This window comes from Pipistrellus kuhlii, unplaced genomic scaffold (genome assembly GCF_014108245.1).
Source record: "Pipistrellus kuhlii isolate mPipKuh1 unplaced genomic scaffold, mPipKuh1.p scaffold_m20_p_26, whole genome shotgun sequence".
In the NCBI taxonomy this organism is placed as follows: domain Eukaryota; kingdom Metazoa; phylum Chordata; class Mammalia; order Chiroptera; family Vespertilionidae; genus Pipistrellus; species Pipistrellus kuhlii.
This window is the reverse complement of record NW_023425525.1, coordinates 4,493,564-4,509,612: the sequence shown is the minus strand read 5'-3', so window position 1 is coordinate 4,509,612 and position 16,049 is coordinate 4,493,564. Positions and strand designations below refer to the sequence as shown.

At 45.1% G+C, this 16,049-nt stretch overlaps 1 long non-coding RNA gene across 1 annotated transcript; it reads right to left on the bottom strand.

Moving 5' to 3' along the window:
• Window positions 1-721: 721 nt before the first annotated feature.
• LOC118727797 lies at window positions 722-13,848 on the bottom strand. The gene is made up of 3 exons (XR_004990668.2): window positions 13,529-13,848; window positions 12,649-12,655; window positions 722-733 (listed from the first exon to the last, which is right to left on the bottom strand). It is a non-coding gene; the product is annotated as an uncharacterized LOC118727797 (long non-coding RNA).
• Between the last annotated feature and the right edge of the window lie 2,201 nt (window positions 13,849-16,049).

The window sequence follows — 16,049 nt, the reverse complement described above, 5'->3', positions numbered from 1 at the left end:
AATGAAGCAGATACATAAACAAAGACTTAATGCTCAAGGATATTTATCACTGCATATTCATCTGAGCAAAAATGTGAGAAGAACCTTAATATCTCTCAGTAGAGGATGGTTAGCAAATTATGGGACATTCATATGATTGCAGTAATAATCCTGTTTTTAAAAAGTAATGATATGACAAAAATGCATATATTTTTACATGAAAAAAAAGCAGAAAACCTCCAATTTTATAAAATCAAAACGTGTGTGTGTGTATGTTTGAAGAAAATACATCAAAAGGTCAAAGGTGTCTCTGAGCTGAGGCTTTCATGAAGAATGCTTACATTCTTTACTATAATTTCCACAGTAATAATTCAGGACAAAGCGACAATCTGCTTCTCCCAGGGGGTTAAGTTCAACACTGATGTGAACACCATTACGCCTGTTTTGTGGGTGCCTCCAGTTGGAAGGACTCCGGGGTCAGGGTGAGGGGGAGAGGTGAAGGTGGAGAAGGGAGCAGGACGTCAGCAGAAACTCTCTCCCGCACCAGATAGTCAGAGGCAGGATGTAATGTGAGAGCACTGGGACTTGGCTTCCCCCACCTACGCTCCCCTCCCCTCCCGCTCACTGTTTACCAGGACAGGCTGCAATCACAGGGCTGCCAGGTCAGCTGTGTGCTGAATACCAAGCGACTGCCCACAGTTATTTTCTGCCAATTTATTGAAAGGGATAATAACACAGACTAGCATCTGACAGCCTGAGTACACTATTGTTCACACCGAATATTATTTAGACCTTTTAAAGCGCAGCGCTGCTAGGCCTTTTAATTTGCTGTGTGACTGCCCAGGACGAGCGTGCAACAGGCTGCTCAGTGATTGCTGCCCAACAGGCACATTACCCTCAACTTGTCTACAGACCTTTGGGCTCTTCTCCCGGGTCTGTTCTCCCAGTTTTCATCATCTCAGTAGAAGGCGCTACCACTAACCATTTGTGTAACTGCCAGCCTATGGATTGGTCTTGTTTCTTCACTTTCCTAATAGCTCCGATCCCTCCAGGTATCCACTGGGCTCTCAAAATACAGGGTGCCCCCCCAAATGTATACATGCTTTAACAGCTGATAGCTCAATTGATGTGTCTTGTCAGATTTAACACATGGGGATGAATAATTACTCAAATTGTGTACACATGAGGGGAGGGCATCCTGTATATTCGGAATCCATCCACTTCTTTCTACCCACATGCTAACCTGTTAGTCCGACCCAAACCAAATGCATCCGGATGGGTCCATTTTTCTTTCTGAACAGCTCTTCCTGCTTCTGTCCTGCCTCCTACAATCATCTCTGCTGGAAAGGCGAGTGATGGTTTATCACGTAATGGCTCCCAGAAAAAACTCCACACTCCTTTAGGTCCAACCTGGTTTGACCCCACCACCCTCTCTGGTTTCACCTCCTCCCACTTTCCCACCATGCCCACTCCCCTAGTCTTCCTACTGGTCCCCAAGGATGCCCGGCTTGTGCCCACTGTTGGCCTTGTCCCAGCTCATCTCTCTGCCCCGAACCCTTTCCACCCCCACCTCTGTTATCCAAGCCTCCGTGAGAATTCACCTCTCATTAACCACCTTCTTTCACTTCCCAACTCAAAGTCGCTCTACCGCTTCCTTTCCTCCTTGCTTCATAACCATTACAATTCTGCACTCAAATTTCATTTCTTTAATGTCTGTCTCAATGGAACGCAGGTCCCACGGAGCTGGAGTCTGATCTGTCTTGTATCCTACACCCCCAGAATTGCGCCTGGCAGGTACAAGATTTAGTCATTAATAAACACGTGTGTAATCATATAAAATGCAGATATTCTCTGATGGACCTGCTGGGTCAGGAGAGGGTTCCACTAAGTGCGCTGGGGTGAGAGACGGAGAGGAACTGGACAATCAGACGGGGCAGGAGCAGAGGCAGGCCCAGTGCAGGGACGAGGGGGACTCCAGGGCAAGGAGGACTGAGACCCAATCTGGCGGTAATGACCGCCAACAGGAGTGTGCGTCAGTGTGCCAAGCACCGGTGACGTGGGAATGGACGATGACTTTAGGGACAGGTGTCAGTGAATGGCAAGCTCCAGGCAATTCACTGAGCTGCAGGTAGATAGGACACTGGTTGAGGAGAAACGGCAGCTGCCAGAAGTCCCCACGGAGCGGGAGCTGGAGTGTGAGGCAGGTCATCAGAAGGAACGCAGACTCAAGGAGCGAGGAGGATCCCGAGACTCAGGACTGAGGCGCCAGGACAGCCTGGTGTGGGGCAGCGGTGAAGACGGCTGTTCCCTGGGTGGCAGCCAGCGCGGTGACTGTGTGTGCTTCAGCAATTTTACTACATTCCAGGGCATTTAATAGGACAAATAAAAAGTGTCCTCAGTCAGCAGGAGAGACAGAAACATCGTGGCCCTTTTGCAAAGTCTGAGCTCAAAGGGGAAGGAGGCAAGGTGTCTTCCTAGAGGCTTCGTGCCAAGCGCCACGGGACCAAACGCATCCCCACTAGCACCTTCAGAGAGAGAAGCAGCGTCATAACCACCCACTGACCAGCAGTGCCATCAGGGCCCATCAGAAAAGCACCCTCTTACCTGGGGCTCCACATGCACACCTGGCGGCCGAGCCGGGTCCCCTGGCAGCAGAGGTGGGCCTCCAGCAATGGGAGTGGGGGGCAGGCCAGCCCTCCCTGCGACACCCTCTGTGCCCTCGTAGACCTGATGCTGGACAAGGCCTCCTTTCTGCCTTCCTCCCGGAGGTCTGTATGACCCGGAGGCAGTGCTCTCGGCGGCGCCTGGTGAGTGGGATCACCTGGAGATCCCACTGTAATCACCACCCCGGCCCGAGTCCTACCCTTAGGAGTCTGATGTGATTGGCCCGGGTGCAGGCCCAGCGTCCAAGTTTTTAAAAGCTCCCAGGTGGGTCCGATGTGCAGCCTGGAGCTGGACGGAACACAAATGGAGGGTCACCTGTGTCAGGGCTGGTGGGGAGGGTGCAGAGGGGTACCGGGGAGCCAGGGAGAGTCGTCTATCAATTCCCAGCACAAATGGCTATGCATCTATCAGGTCTGCTTATGTTGTCCTGTAAGATCAATTAATTCCCAGCTCAAATAGCTTTCAAATATCTTGATATTATCAGTAAATCATTTTCAAAATTTCACCCACATTTCATTTTGTTAATTGTACAAAGAATTTTTACTCCTTTTTTCCCCCTTTTTTTCTTTCTTTTTTTTTTTTTTTTTTCTTTTTCTTTTTTCATCTTGAAGCATCAGAGGCTCAGGGTTATGGCTGGAGGTCACCTGGGGCACTAATTATTTTGTCGGAAGCAGTAGCTTAGTGACGGCTGAAGCAGACTGGATAATCAGACAGATTGAGGTTAAAACCCCAGCTTGGCCACTTCCAAAATCTGCAAATGAGAAGAGAGATTTAGAGAAGCACCCATCTGAGTCAGTCTTCATAAAAATTAAAAGAGCTTCTACATGTGAAGCCTGTGGCCTGGTAACCAGCCTATAGTAAGCTACTCTGTTATCCCTTCCGCATCTTAGTACTCATTTTCTTTGCTGAAATCTTTCCTTACAGGTCGCAGAGCTCATTTCTTCGATGCACTTTCATTTAGGCAACTTCCTATAAGCTTTCACAATAGTTGCATTCTATACTTTTTGGTATTAAGTTTCTTTTGCATGCAAAAAGCAGAAACCAGCTCTGGCTTTCTTAAGGCAAACAACAAACAAACAAACAAACAAAAACAACAACCTCAGATTTTGGGAGGATAGCAGGTACGCAATAATTACAACCAAGTCTCAATGAAGCCAGCACTCATTCAGAGCAGCTCTAAGCCGCACAAGTCTAACCGACAGCATTAAAGTTTCCACCTTTGTTTGCCTTGTGGTTTTCCATAGCATTATTTTTAAATGCCTTGAGCTTTTTTGAAACCATGTGGGACATGGACAAGAGCTGCCCTCCGCAGAGCTGGCTGTGACTGGTGAAGCAGCCCTGGAAGCACCCGGGGGGGGAAGAGGCTGGCACAGATAGGCGCCCAATACAGGTGTGTTTTCGATTCTTTCCGTTGGTTTTCCTGATTTCGAAAACAAGATGTCCTTTGGCCTATTGCACTTGATAAGGATGCCTCCTCCAGGATTCCTTCTTCTCTGTCCCACAGGTCCCCAGGCCTCCGCACGTCTGGGGGATGAATGAGGTCATGTATGTATACCTATGTTTTTCTGGCCTAATGGCTCCACTACAGATGCTGCAGCTCTAGGCCATTGGGAAGCCACTCTCCTGCCACCCACTTCTACTGCATGTCCCAGAAGTGTCCCTCATGTACGCATGGCCCTGGTGACTGTGGAACTTGCTGACCTCACGACTCCCACAGGAGTGGCCATTCTCTCTGCCTGTGGCCACCACACCCTGCTCTCCACTCTGCTTAAAGGTCTCTGTAAGGACTCTTCTTTCTGTAGTAAGTTCTCTCTACTAAATATATATATATATACATATTTACTGATTTCAGAGAGGAAGAGAGAGGGGAGAGGAATAGAAACATCAATGATGAGAGGAAATAATTAATCAGCTGCCTCTTCCATGCCCCACACTGGGGATCAAGCCCACAGCCCAGGCATGTGCTCTGACCTGGAATCGAACTGTCACCTCCTGGTTCATAGGTCGATGCTCAACCACTGAGGCATGAAGGCCAAGCAATGAGATCTCTCTAAACAAGCTCTTCAAACCTCCTCTTCCCCGAGATTCTTTACACTCCTCACCTAGCCTTCAGCCGAGTCCAATGTTTCTGAGGCCTATGAATGGACAGACCTAGCGGTGTCGCCCAGGAGGCTCTCTAACAGCCACGCCCAAGGTCCCGGGGAGGCCTGCCTGTCCTGGTAGGTGAACAGATGTGCCAGAAGGTCTGTACCCCAGATAAATAGAAATCTCCAAGCCAAGGTCTTTGCTATGTCTAAATCAAAGCATCTTTTAATTTCTCTCATCTTCACTTTCTATTTTCTCTCTTTTTATTTATCTTCATGAAATTTTAATTCAAAGGGTACATCCTTTTGAGCTTTCTTTCCTATTAACAACAGAAGAATTTGAGAATGGCCATAAGAAAAACAAAGGCAATAACAACACAGAAATCACCTGACAGTTGATGAAGTTGAATTTATCATTTTAGCACCGACAAAAAACATATGGTTGAACAGAAATGAGTAAGAGAAAAATGTTTCTTTCTCATGGTTTAAAACCGTCCGTGGCATAGGACTTCTATCTGCTATTTGAGATGTCCCATCTGGGGCATATTCAAAGTCTAAAACTCCGAGAGTATTTCAATTTAATATTTAAAAAAAAAAACTATGTGTCAGGATATAGTACGATTGCCAGAGGAACCTTCCAAACAAATAAAAGTCAGGCTAACGATAAAACAGACAATTCAGTAGAACAGACATCCAAAGATTTTAGTTCAACTAATGTTTGTGGAGTGGCCAGCTCTTTCCTAGTGAATAAGTTCTTGAACATAATAGTCAGAGAATTAAAAAAAATGAAGTTGGTCTTGCTATCTTTGCTAGGCTTCTAAATATTTTTAGTGGGTTTTTTTTTAATTATTATTATTTTAACACTGAGAAAAAAGGCAATGCTTTCAATACATTAGTGAGATATTCTGTGCCAATTGCAGCGTAATCAGGAAGCAGCGTTTCTCTTCCAGTAAGTGATTTCTGAAGTGTTTACATGGAAAAAAGGTTCTCAACTGGCACTATGTTAAAAATAGAATTTTATTGTATTCGGTAGTATCATCTGTGCCAGATCAGCCACATCTGTCACATTTACTCTGCAAACCAAGGAGTTAGTAGAATCTTGATCCCGTTCAATGAGGAACACTATTCTGTTGTTTCTTGAAATGCCACCTACTATCTGTGAAGTAGGCTTCTTTTGAAGCTGAGAAGCTTCTTTTGAGCTGAGAAGCAGATGATGACGGTTCCATGGCCAGCATCCTCTTGCTGCATGTTCTATGTATAGTCAGTGAGATGATTAAAATATGAGTCCCAATCCGGAGGCATTTATAGCGCCCAGCTGTGTGGCTCCTCTGATTCTTTCCGGGCTCAGTAGACACCTCTGGTTTTTTAAAAAACAAACAAACAAAAGACACCACAACAGCCATTTTTAACATTTTACAACAAGCAGAAGTAACTAAAGTGCTGTGCTGCTGGACCACTTTCCTGCTTGGCCCCAAATGCCTCCAGCTAATACACAGAGATCCTTGAAAACACCCCAAATGTGACTGATTATCCAGCAGCATGTTGTTCAGTAGCAAATGAAAAACACCAAAAAGCACGAGGAGGAGAGATGTTTCCGGACTTAACCCGGGAATGCAAAGTGTTATGATTGAAATAGGAATCACTGCTGGGACTACATTTGCTAAAATGTTAATGAACCTCATCTTTTCTCTGCCAAATAGAATCTCTTTAGCCAAGTGTCTGATCTTTTTTCAATGGGAAAGAAAACTAAGCATCATTTTACCGAGTACTTATTTTCCCCATTTCAATGACCAGGTAGATTCCAGCTTGTACATAACGGTAGTGAAACACACAGATTCACAACCTCGTGGTCCATCTCTCTCAGCATCTATGCAAGAGAATGAACAGCAGCAAAAATACTGTGACACTGAAATCCAGTGTCTCAGTGAGGATGTTTATGGGGGTTGCCTAATTTTCCCATTCTCCTCTGAAGTCCTGGCGCGTTAGGGGAAGCAAAAATGAGTCTTCTTACCGGGGGCTCTGGGTGGAAAAGTAGCAAGACATGGTGGAGCTGCCCTAGCCTCAGCATTGAGAAGTGAGAAGGAGAAGCAGAGGGGGAAAGACTACCCCTCACCAGTCTGGGTAGGGGGCTTACACTTGGGAACAGAGTGAAGATATCAGAGCTCAGTCCTGGGAGGTATAAAACTGAGTGAGTCGCTATGTTGCCATTTTGTCTTTCATCCCCCAACCTCAGTGCCTACCCCGATACCTGGCAAATATTTACTTAATAAATATTTGTTGAGTTAGTTTATATTTTCTTTCCACCCAAATTCTAGGGGACTTGCTCAGGTTTAAAGATGCAAAGAATCTGTGGGAAGCAATGAGATAAATCATAGCTGTTATGCCAGGAGCACTTTCAGAAACAAAGAAAATAGGGCCACAAAATTCGGGAGTTGTATTAGTCAAACACGTTAAGTTATGCTGTGGTTACAAACAACCCCTTAAATCTCAGAGACTTAACCTAATAAAAATTTATTTCTAACTTATGCAAAGTCGAATGCAGATGTTCCTGGTCAGGTCATTCTCCTAGGAGGCTCTCTTTCAGGTGGTATCACAGGGACCTAGACTCTCCTCCTAGTACTTTTATCATCCCCTATGCCACCACTGCCCTCCGATCTATCCTGTTAACCAACCAACCTCAACGTGAAATAAGAGCACAGAGGTGCACCCACTTTTAATTGTTTCATCCGGGAAGCTATGAGCCAGTTCTGCAACAGGTTTCCATTACTGAGAACTAGTAACGGCCCTAACAGATAGGAGGGGCTGGAAGATGTAGTTTAGCTATGTACCCAGGAAGAGAAAGGGGTCTGGTGAGTATCCAGGCAGATTTTTCCAGGAGAAACTGATCAGAGCACCGATTAAGACAGTAATCCGATAGGTAACAGCTGAAGAAGCCACGCCATAGTAATAATGTGAATGAGTCAGAAGACCAGGGAGGAACCAATTAAACAATAGCAGCCAACCAGGGAGGCAGGTCAAGGTCAGTGCAAACGCCCAGAACTAGAGCTGATGTCCAGAAGTGAATGCCATGGGTTGGAGGGTAAAGGTACTATCTTTCTCCAAGGAGAATCACCTTGAGCTATTGCTAGGAGAAGAAAGTTACTTAGAGGAGCTGGGGGTTAGGAGGCCTCCTGTGGGGATACACAGACTGTTCTCAGAGTTATCCGCTTAGTACCTGTGACCTGCGGGCTCCAGGAAGGTGGAAGTCACATGATCTCGGGCATATACACAAACATGCCAGTAACTTTCATCTATTGAACATCTGTTTTCCAGGCACTTCATATATATCATCTCTAATTCTTCCACTAGCTTTTTAGCATACCATATTTTCCGGCGTATAAGACGACTTTGAAACGAAAAAAAAGTCAACCGGGCTTTTTCAGTGGTCTGAATTCAGGTCTCAGCAGAGGGAACAGAGAAAAGAGGACGGATAGAAAGCACCTCACTTGGAAATCTAGGATAGCACTATACCACCGCCCTAGCAGGCTTTTTACTAGAACACAGTGTACCTTCGGGTACAGAACATGTATAATTTGCATGCATAAAAAGCCTGCTCAGATTGGCCGGAGTCAGAGAGGCGGTCTATTAAAAAAAGAACGAGTGTTGCCTCGGAAGTGGGGGGTAGTCTTATACAGCAAATATAGGCCTAAACCTATGTCTTAACTATAAAATTAGGGGGTCGTCTTATACACCGGAAAATTTTCCTAGTTTAGTGAGGAAACGAAACTTCAGAAGGACACATTTAATTTGTCACACATTGTGTGAGTGATAAAGCTGGCACATGAACATGTGAATCTGATACTAAATTCCAAACTGCACTGTAAAGCATCTCAATCTATTGCCATGTAACAAAACACACACACACACACACACACACACACAAAACAAACAAATAAAACACACACATACACAAAACACACACACACACAAACACACAGAAAACAAACAAAACACACACACTCACACACACACACACAAAACACACACACACAAAACAAACAAATAAAACACACACACACAAAACACACACACACACTCACACACACACACACAAAACAAACAAACAAAACACACACACACACACACAAAAACAAAACAAAAAATAGTGGCTTAAGAAAAATGCTTTGATATTTCCCACGAGCCTATGGGTTGGCTGAGCAGTCCTTCCGACGTGGGCTGGGATTGGCTGGTTCTCTGGTGCACCTTCGGCCGGTGGGCAGGCTGGCTCAGGCTGCCTGATCTGGAAGGGCCTCCGCCAGGTGGCTGGTCCTGCTCCAGGTGTTCTCTCCTCCTCCAGCTCCCTTGCCCAGGTTCCAAGAGAGAATAGAAGCACGGGGCCTCATGAGGGCGAGGCTGAGAACGGGCACACACCACTTCTCCATGTGGCCAAAGGCAGTCACGAGACCAGCCCAGGTTCCAGAGCGGGGAAACATCTCCTTCTTGATGGGAGGAGCAAAACAGTCACTTTGTCAAGGGCTTGGATGTGGGGAGGGATAGAGAACTGGGGCCATTTCTGCAACCAACCTACCATAGCTACTACCTTACATATTTCCCCCTAAAAAAGTAGTGTGTGCTTAAAACGTGTTTTTTATTAACTGGTAAAAAAAATAAAAGCACGAGTCTTCAAAAGTGTATGTGTTGTCTAGTCCCTCTCTCGTGTAAAAATCTGAGATAACGTGCTAAGTATCTTTTTTATTTAGGGAGACAGGACACAAAAATACCCACCTTCAGGCACCAGATCTATCTATCTACACAGATACTAGTCTTACAACAGAAAATTTTTAAAAAGGAAAATAAAACTGAAAATTGTACTTCCTGTATGCCCTGCACTGAAAGTGTGATGAGCAGCTGGCTTTTATTTTTAAACACATAATATTGCTTCCCAGTTTTTTGGTTTTTTTTCCCCTCTTCTAGAAAAGTGGAAGGAGACTTACTAAGGAATTCTAATACACAGGAATATCATTGGAGTGGCCGCTAATGTAATTGACATGGTCTTTTCAGCATAAACTCTTTTCTTTGTAACCTATTTGTTTTGTTGACAGAGTGTGAAAAAGAAATACACAATGAGCGCTGGAAGATGAAAAATGCCATAGATTCTCATTAGGCCCCCAAGAGAGGTCTGAAATGCCTAATTGGAGCTTTATTCACTACTGACTTTTTTTCCCGAGGCTCCCTTTTGATGTTCACGGGCATGAGTACCCAAATCTCATAATCCTCTAGCACGTGAGGCCTCTGTTGGGAGGGAATCATCCAATACCAGCAGGGGTGACCAGGGTGCTGCAATCTTATTTTTAGGTCCAAAGTGATGAGTGAACTAAAGGCATAACGTTAAGAAAGCCTCAGGGAGAGCCAATAAAATGCTTTCTCTTTTCTTATGAGGCCGCTTGGTGGTAAATCTGGAAATGATAAGGCAACTGATGCATAACCAAGTTGTCTGGCAGGTTTTATGGTCAATTTATGGGACTGATTCCTATAAACTCTCACCAAAAATAAAGTAAACGGTCCACAGGGATCAGTCAGGTGGTAGCCAAAGCAAGCAGGGAGTATGGGGGTTATGGTGAACCCCACCTAAAGGGAACTGATGGAAACTTAAAGCAAACAAGGAACGCACAAGCCAAACCAAGCCAGCCTGTGGGCATCTAGGCCTGTACGGTGCTCGCTGTGACTTCTCTAGGTCAATGCCAGAGCCATAGAAAGCAGGGTCCCTCCAGTCATGACGACTTGTACCAAAACAACACAAAGATTAAAGAAATTTTGTTTTGTTTTGTCTTGAAACCTAAAATAATTACCACATAAATATGCCCCAATCTCAAGAAGTATATTTGTATGTGATTGACAACTCTCAGGTTTCACCTTGTGTCTACTCTAAATTGTCTACACATATCAAGAAGTGCAAAAACAAGTATTTCTTTGGGGGTGGGGGGATAAAATAAGGTTCTAAGTAACATATTTTCTCTTGAAACATATATGAAATTCAGATAAAATGGTTATTTTTACTGTGTTGTTAGGTAGCCCTTAGAGAATATATTGTGAAATCTGACTAGAACCAAGACCCGATGTGGCTTTGTACATGTACTATGTCAATTCAAAGAAAAGTTCAAAAGCACAAAAGAAATAGACATTTATCTATATGTCTCCACGTCAAAAAACCTATATAAGGAAATCCCCCGCTTTCCCCCAATGAGAAAAATCTCTGAAAACATGGCTACAGTCACTTTTTGAGTCATTTCCACAATTTCCCTCTGATTCCATGCTTTCTGATCAATGCTTTCTGATTCCATGAATGAGGCTGTCACGGGAATGTTACCGTAAGGCACAAGTACCTGCTTGTATAATGTTAGCTCTCATGTCTTTCCTTTTATTAATCTTGCGGGTGCTTATGTTTGATCTCCAGAGCATAAGTACTGTTTGCTTTCTAAAGGCATATGAAGATCTATTTGAAGATTTATAAAGATCTATAAAAGATGTTCTGCAGACGATATCACCCATTGCCATTGGGAGCTGATCTTCCCAAAAACAAACAACTACATTTATATTCAGTATTTTTGCTTTTTCCTTAGATGCCACCAGGTGATTTGTAGACTCGCTCAAAAAAATAGTATCGATTGAGATCTTTTAGGTCAATTGCCTTCCCTGGACAGCACATAAAAATAAAGGAGATGAGAGAGGGCCCCAAATAGGAGAAACTTTGTAGGAACTTGGCTATGATTCCTCTCTTCTAAGGGATACTTTAGGGGGGAAAAAGACTCAGTTTACAACGGGCCCAGATGATAATCAGACTAGTCCAATGCTATTTTGTCTTCTACAAAAGACCAAAGAACTGGGGGTGGGGATAGTGTGCCTATCGTCCAACAAAACCTCTTCACAACCCTCTCTCCACTGGCACTAGCTCCACTGGCAGCTGCCGCTCCAAAATCTCCCCATTCCTGGTTGCCCACTGTAACATTCTCCCCCACACCCCCGGCACAGTGTCTCCCACGCACAGAGGTGGCACCGTGGCTCACAATCTGCTCCTTTCTCTCCCATCCACGCTTTCCCCCTACCTCCACACGGCTCCTCCATTCTCTCTCCAGCCCCTCCTCCGCCCCAGGCCTCCATTGATGCTCCCGCACAGACTCTCTGGGAAGTGTAGTCTACTCTCCCCACAATTCTTTCTCTGAGGACCATGTGTCCATGGCCCAGATTCTACACCCAAAAGGCACGTCCAGGCGCTGACAGAGCCCCCCAGCAAGAGCCCTTCCTTCTGGAAAAGCAGAGAGAGGGGAGACAGGCCTTTCTGTTCCCGCCATGCTTGGACAGGCACACCTTGTGCTGTGTGCTGGGATTGGACAACTATGCCAAGGGAGGTGCAATCTCCCACACGGCAGTAAAGATGTAACCCTCCTCAAACACGGTGCTAAATCCTCTCACTTCCCAAACCACCTATTGTTTAATCGCATTGGCTCTTATTTCCATCCAGAATTTTCAGGCTGGTGTTTTGTGGTAGGAAAAAATAATTTTCTCATGCTCTGATATGTAGAGGCCGATTGCTTGAAGCTTTACCTCGCGTTAACCAAGAGGAGGAAACAATGAGATTCTGTGACTCTGTTAGATTTTAAGTGGAACAAGAATAATAAATATACTAGTATTTTAGTTATTCCAGTGGCTTTTCATCCATAATCTGCTAAGGCAATGCACCCACATTTAGCGAATTCAAAGAACATTCATTCTTGTGTGTCATGAGTGTGGGCAGGGCTTAGTGGGGTGGTTCTTCTGCCTCCTCTGGCTTGGGCTGGCACAGTCGGTGGAAATAGGTGGCAACAGGGCTTCCCTAAAGGATCCATGACCATACCACTCAAATGCCTGGCATGTTGGTAGGGGCGGCTGGAAGGCTGGGTTCCACTGTACCCCTCTCATTTCTGTATAATCTCAGGGCCTTTCCATATGGGTAATTGGGATTAAAATTTTTTTCTAGTAATTTATTGGTTTAAGAGGAACATTGATGTGTTGCTCACTTATTTATGCATTTATTAGTTGATTCTTGTATGTGCCCTGACCGGGGATCCAACCCACAACCTTGGCATATCAGGATGATGCTCTAACCAACTGACCTACATGGCCAAGGTGGTAACTGGGAGTTTTATGTGACAGTTCAGAATTTCAAGAGTGTTCCAAGAGTCTGAAAGAGGGAGCTCCCAAACTCTCAAGGACTGAATCAGAAATGGGTTTATTGCCACGTCCACTGTAGTCTTTTGGTCTAAGCAATTACACGCTCCCTGAGTGAGGCTTCAGAGAGCCACCATTTGATGGCAAAGGTGTAAAAAAAAAAAATGTGTCCATCTCTAACTCACCACACTTCCTTATCAAGATCTGTGCCTGGAGTACTCAGCTCTACTGGTTTCTTCCACGGCAGGCGCTGGCACACAATGACTACAGACCAAATCCAACCTACCTCCCCTTTTTGCAAACAAAGATTTATTAGGGCACAGTTAGACTCATTCACTGACATACTGTTATGGCTGTTTTCATTCTACAACAGCAGAATTGAGCAGTTGTGACAGGCCCACGAAGCCTAGGATAATTACTATTTGGCCCTTTTATAGAAAAAAGTGTGCCAACTCCTGTTCTGTAGCATGAAGAGAACCCAGTTATGATGAGATAGCAGAAAGCATACTTCTGCCAGCCCTGGTCAATTGGGAGGCAATGGTAGGGAAGAGCTTAGACATGGGTGTGTCTCATTGTGACCCCCTAGGAGTGGGTCCTCCAGGGAGCTATAGAAAAACAACCAGATGCAAGACAGACAGGGGTGCAGGACTGGAGGCTCCAAAGCTGAACATAGAGGGCAATAGCTCCTGCTTCTCCTCTGTGCATTCCAATCACTTCCTGTAGAAATGGACACTCAGAGAACTCCAAGCCTGGCCTGGGTCAGAAGATGGCTGGCTAGAGAGGGCAGTGGCTCCAGTTTAAGCAGACTCTGGCCCTGGCCTTCACTTGCTTCTTCAATCCCCTCAGCCTCTCCCACTCCCATCTTGTGCACTGTGCACCTCTGTTCCTGCACCCCACTCAGCTGTCACTGCACACAAACTCCATCCTCCACCTTTATTAGCCCCACCCCTGCAGATGCCTCTAGGCCTACATGGCAATAAACAACAGCTGAAGAAAAAAACAAAAAAGAAAGAAAAAACAAAAAAGAAAAAAAAACAACCAGATGAAAGGGAATCTAGCGTCACCAAAGGTGGAGGGCTGGTGGCATTCTCCTCTGGAGAGGCGGAGCAGGGCGGCAAGCCTCGGAGAAGACCTGTGTCCAGGCCCCGCTGGCATGGAAGGGCACAATGTCACAGAACTGCTAGCAAAGGCACTGCCTGGATGAGCTGGGGCAGCTTTTCTGGTGGGGCCTTCTGGGGGTCAGAAGGTCCTGTATGCTTTGGCAAACAGGAGCACAGAGAAAGGCATGTCTTGGGAGCAGCTTGGAGAGTTTAGGAACAGGAAAAATGTCTGGAACCAGACACGCACTTGTGGCCATCAGTCTAGACACAGGACTAGTGGCCTTACTCCTAGCAGAACAATGAGAGACCCTCAGGTCAGGCTTGCTGCCTGGTCCCCAAAAACAGAAGGAGGGAGGAGAAGCCGAGTCCTTTAAGAGAGTAAGATAGGTGGCCCAAACTGAAAGAGACTGTATTTCCATCGCTCATGGCAAATTCAGACTTGGTATTTGAACCTTCCATTGCCCTCATCCTTGCAACTAATCAATAAGGTAACCCTGAGAAATGGCAGATGGTTTATAGGAGTAGATAGATAGACCACATTTTTTTACACAAGTGAATGTAGAGCATAAATTTTAGACGCTGTTACAGTGGAAGTAACACATTTCTTATATTCTTTCAATTAAATCCCTATTGTTAAGGTCTTATCATTATTGCCAGGTCTTAACATCAAACTTCTAATAGGACTGGAATGAATCTCCTTCTTGAGAGATGGAGGACATTCCTGTGGTAGGTCATGAAGTGAGGTTTATGACCAATCTGGCCCACTTCCACTGTGGTTTGGCTTGATAATGACCTTGGGCAGTGCAGTGTAATATAGTGTTGCAAGAAGCCATTACGGCCAGGTTCCTCCCAAGAAAATAACAGTGGAGTTAATTCAGATGACTCCAGGGTAAAGTTCCTGCCTCCATCCTAACAACACTATTACACTGTTCTACATGCCAGAGGGTTCAGAATCAAACCAGTCCAGTGCTGTTTTGTCTTTTAACGAACAAATCATTGGCTGTTGGAAAACAGAGTGGGAGAAGTAGTTTTTACCTGGTGAGGTCAAGTGCAGACGATGTGGTAGTGTGATTTTTCTTAAGCTGGGGCTCCGGCAGGGTTGACTGTAACTGCCTGAAGACCTAAGGAAGGGGCATCCTGGGCTTGAAAATACGGGCAACGTTTCTCTGGGATCCCTACTGGGTTCTTATGGGGCACAGACAAAGCCACCCTGAAAAACTGAGCTGTTAGTAGACGAAGTGCATATACCTTAGGTTACATTTTAAGGTAGGCCATCCACTGCTGTGTAACAAACCAGCCCAAAATTCAGTGGCTTAACACAACAATAATTTCATCTCTCATGATGCTGTGGGCTGACTGCGCTCAACTGGGCAGTTCTTTTGCTCCATGTGATGTCATGTGACCCCCAGAAGGCCCCACCAGTCATCTGAGGGTTCATCTGGTTTTGGAAAACCCAAGATGGTGATGAATTCTCAATGGGAGCTATTTACTACTATTCCACATAATCTCTCTATATGGCTAGAGTCCAAATCCTGGTGGCTGGGCTCCAAGAGGGAGCAGGCCAAGCGCAAGCATCCCAAGAGGAAGGAAGTGAAAGTTCCAAGTCTCTTAAGGCCTGGACTTAGAAGTCATATTTTATTCGTCAAAGCAATCATAGGGCCAGCCAGGTTCAAGGAGAAGAGAAATAAGCCTTAACTTTGGACATGAGAAGTGGCATGGCTATACACAGCCAAATATATATATATATATATATATATATATATATATATATATATATATATATATATATATATAAATCTCTGTCATATACGTATGACAGAGATTTATTGATTTTAAGGAAGATGTGTATGATTATGGAGGCTGACAAGTGTAAAATCTGTGTGGGAGGCCAGTATACTGGAGATCCAAGGAAGAATTACAGTTTGACCCTAAAGGCAGTCTGCTGGTAGCCTTTCTCCTTGCTTGGGTTCCCCAAGGGAAAGGTCAGTCTTTTTCTATTAAGACCTCAGCCGATTAGATGAGGCTCACCCACATTATG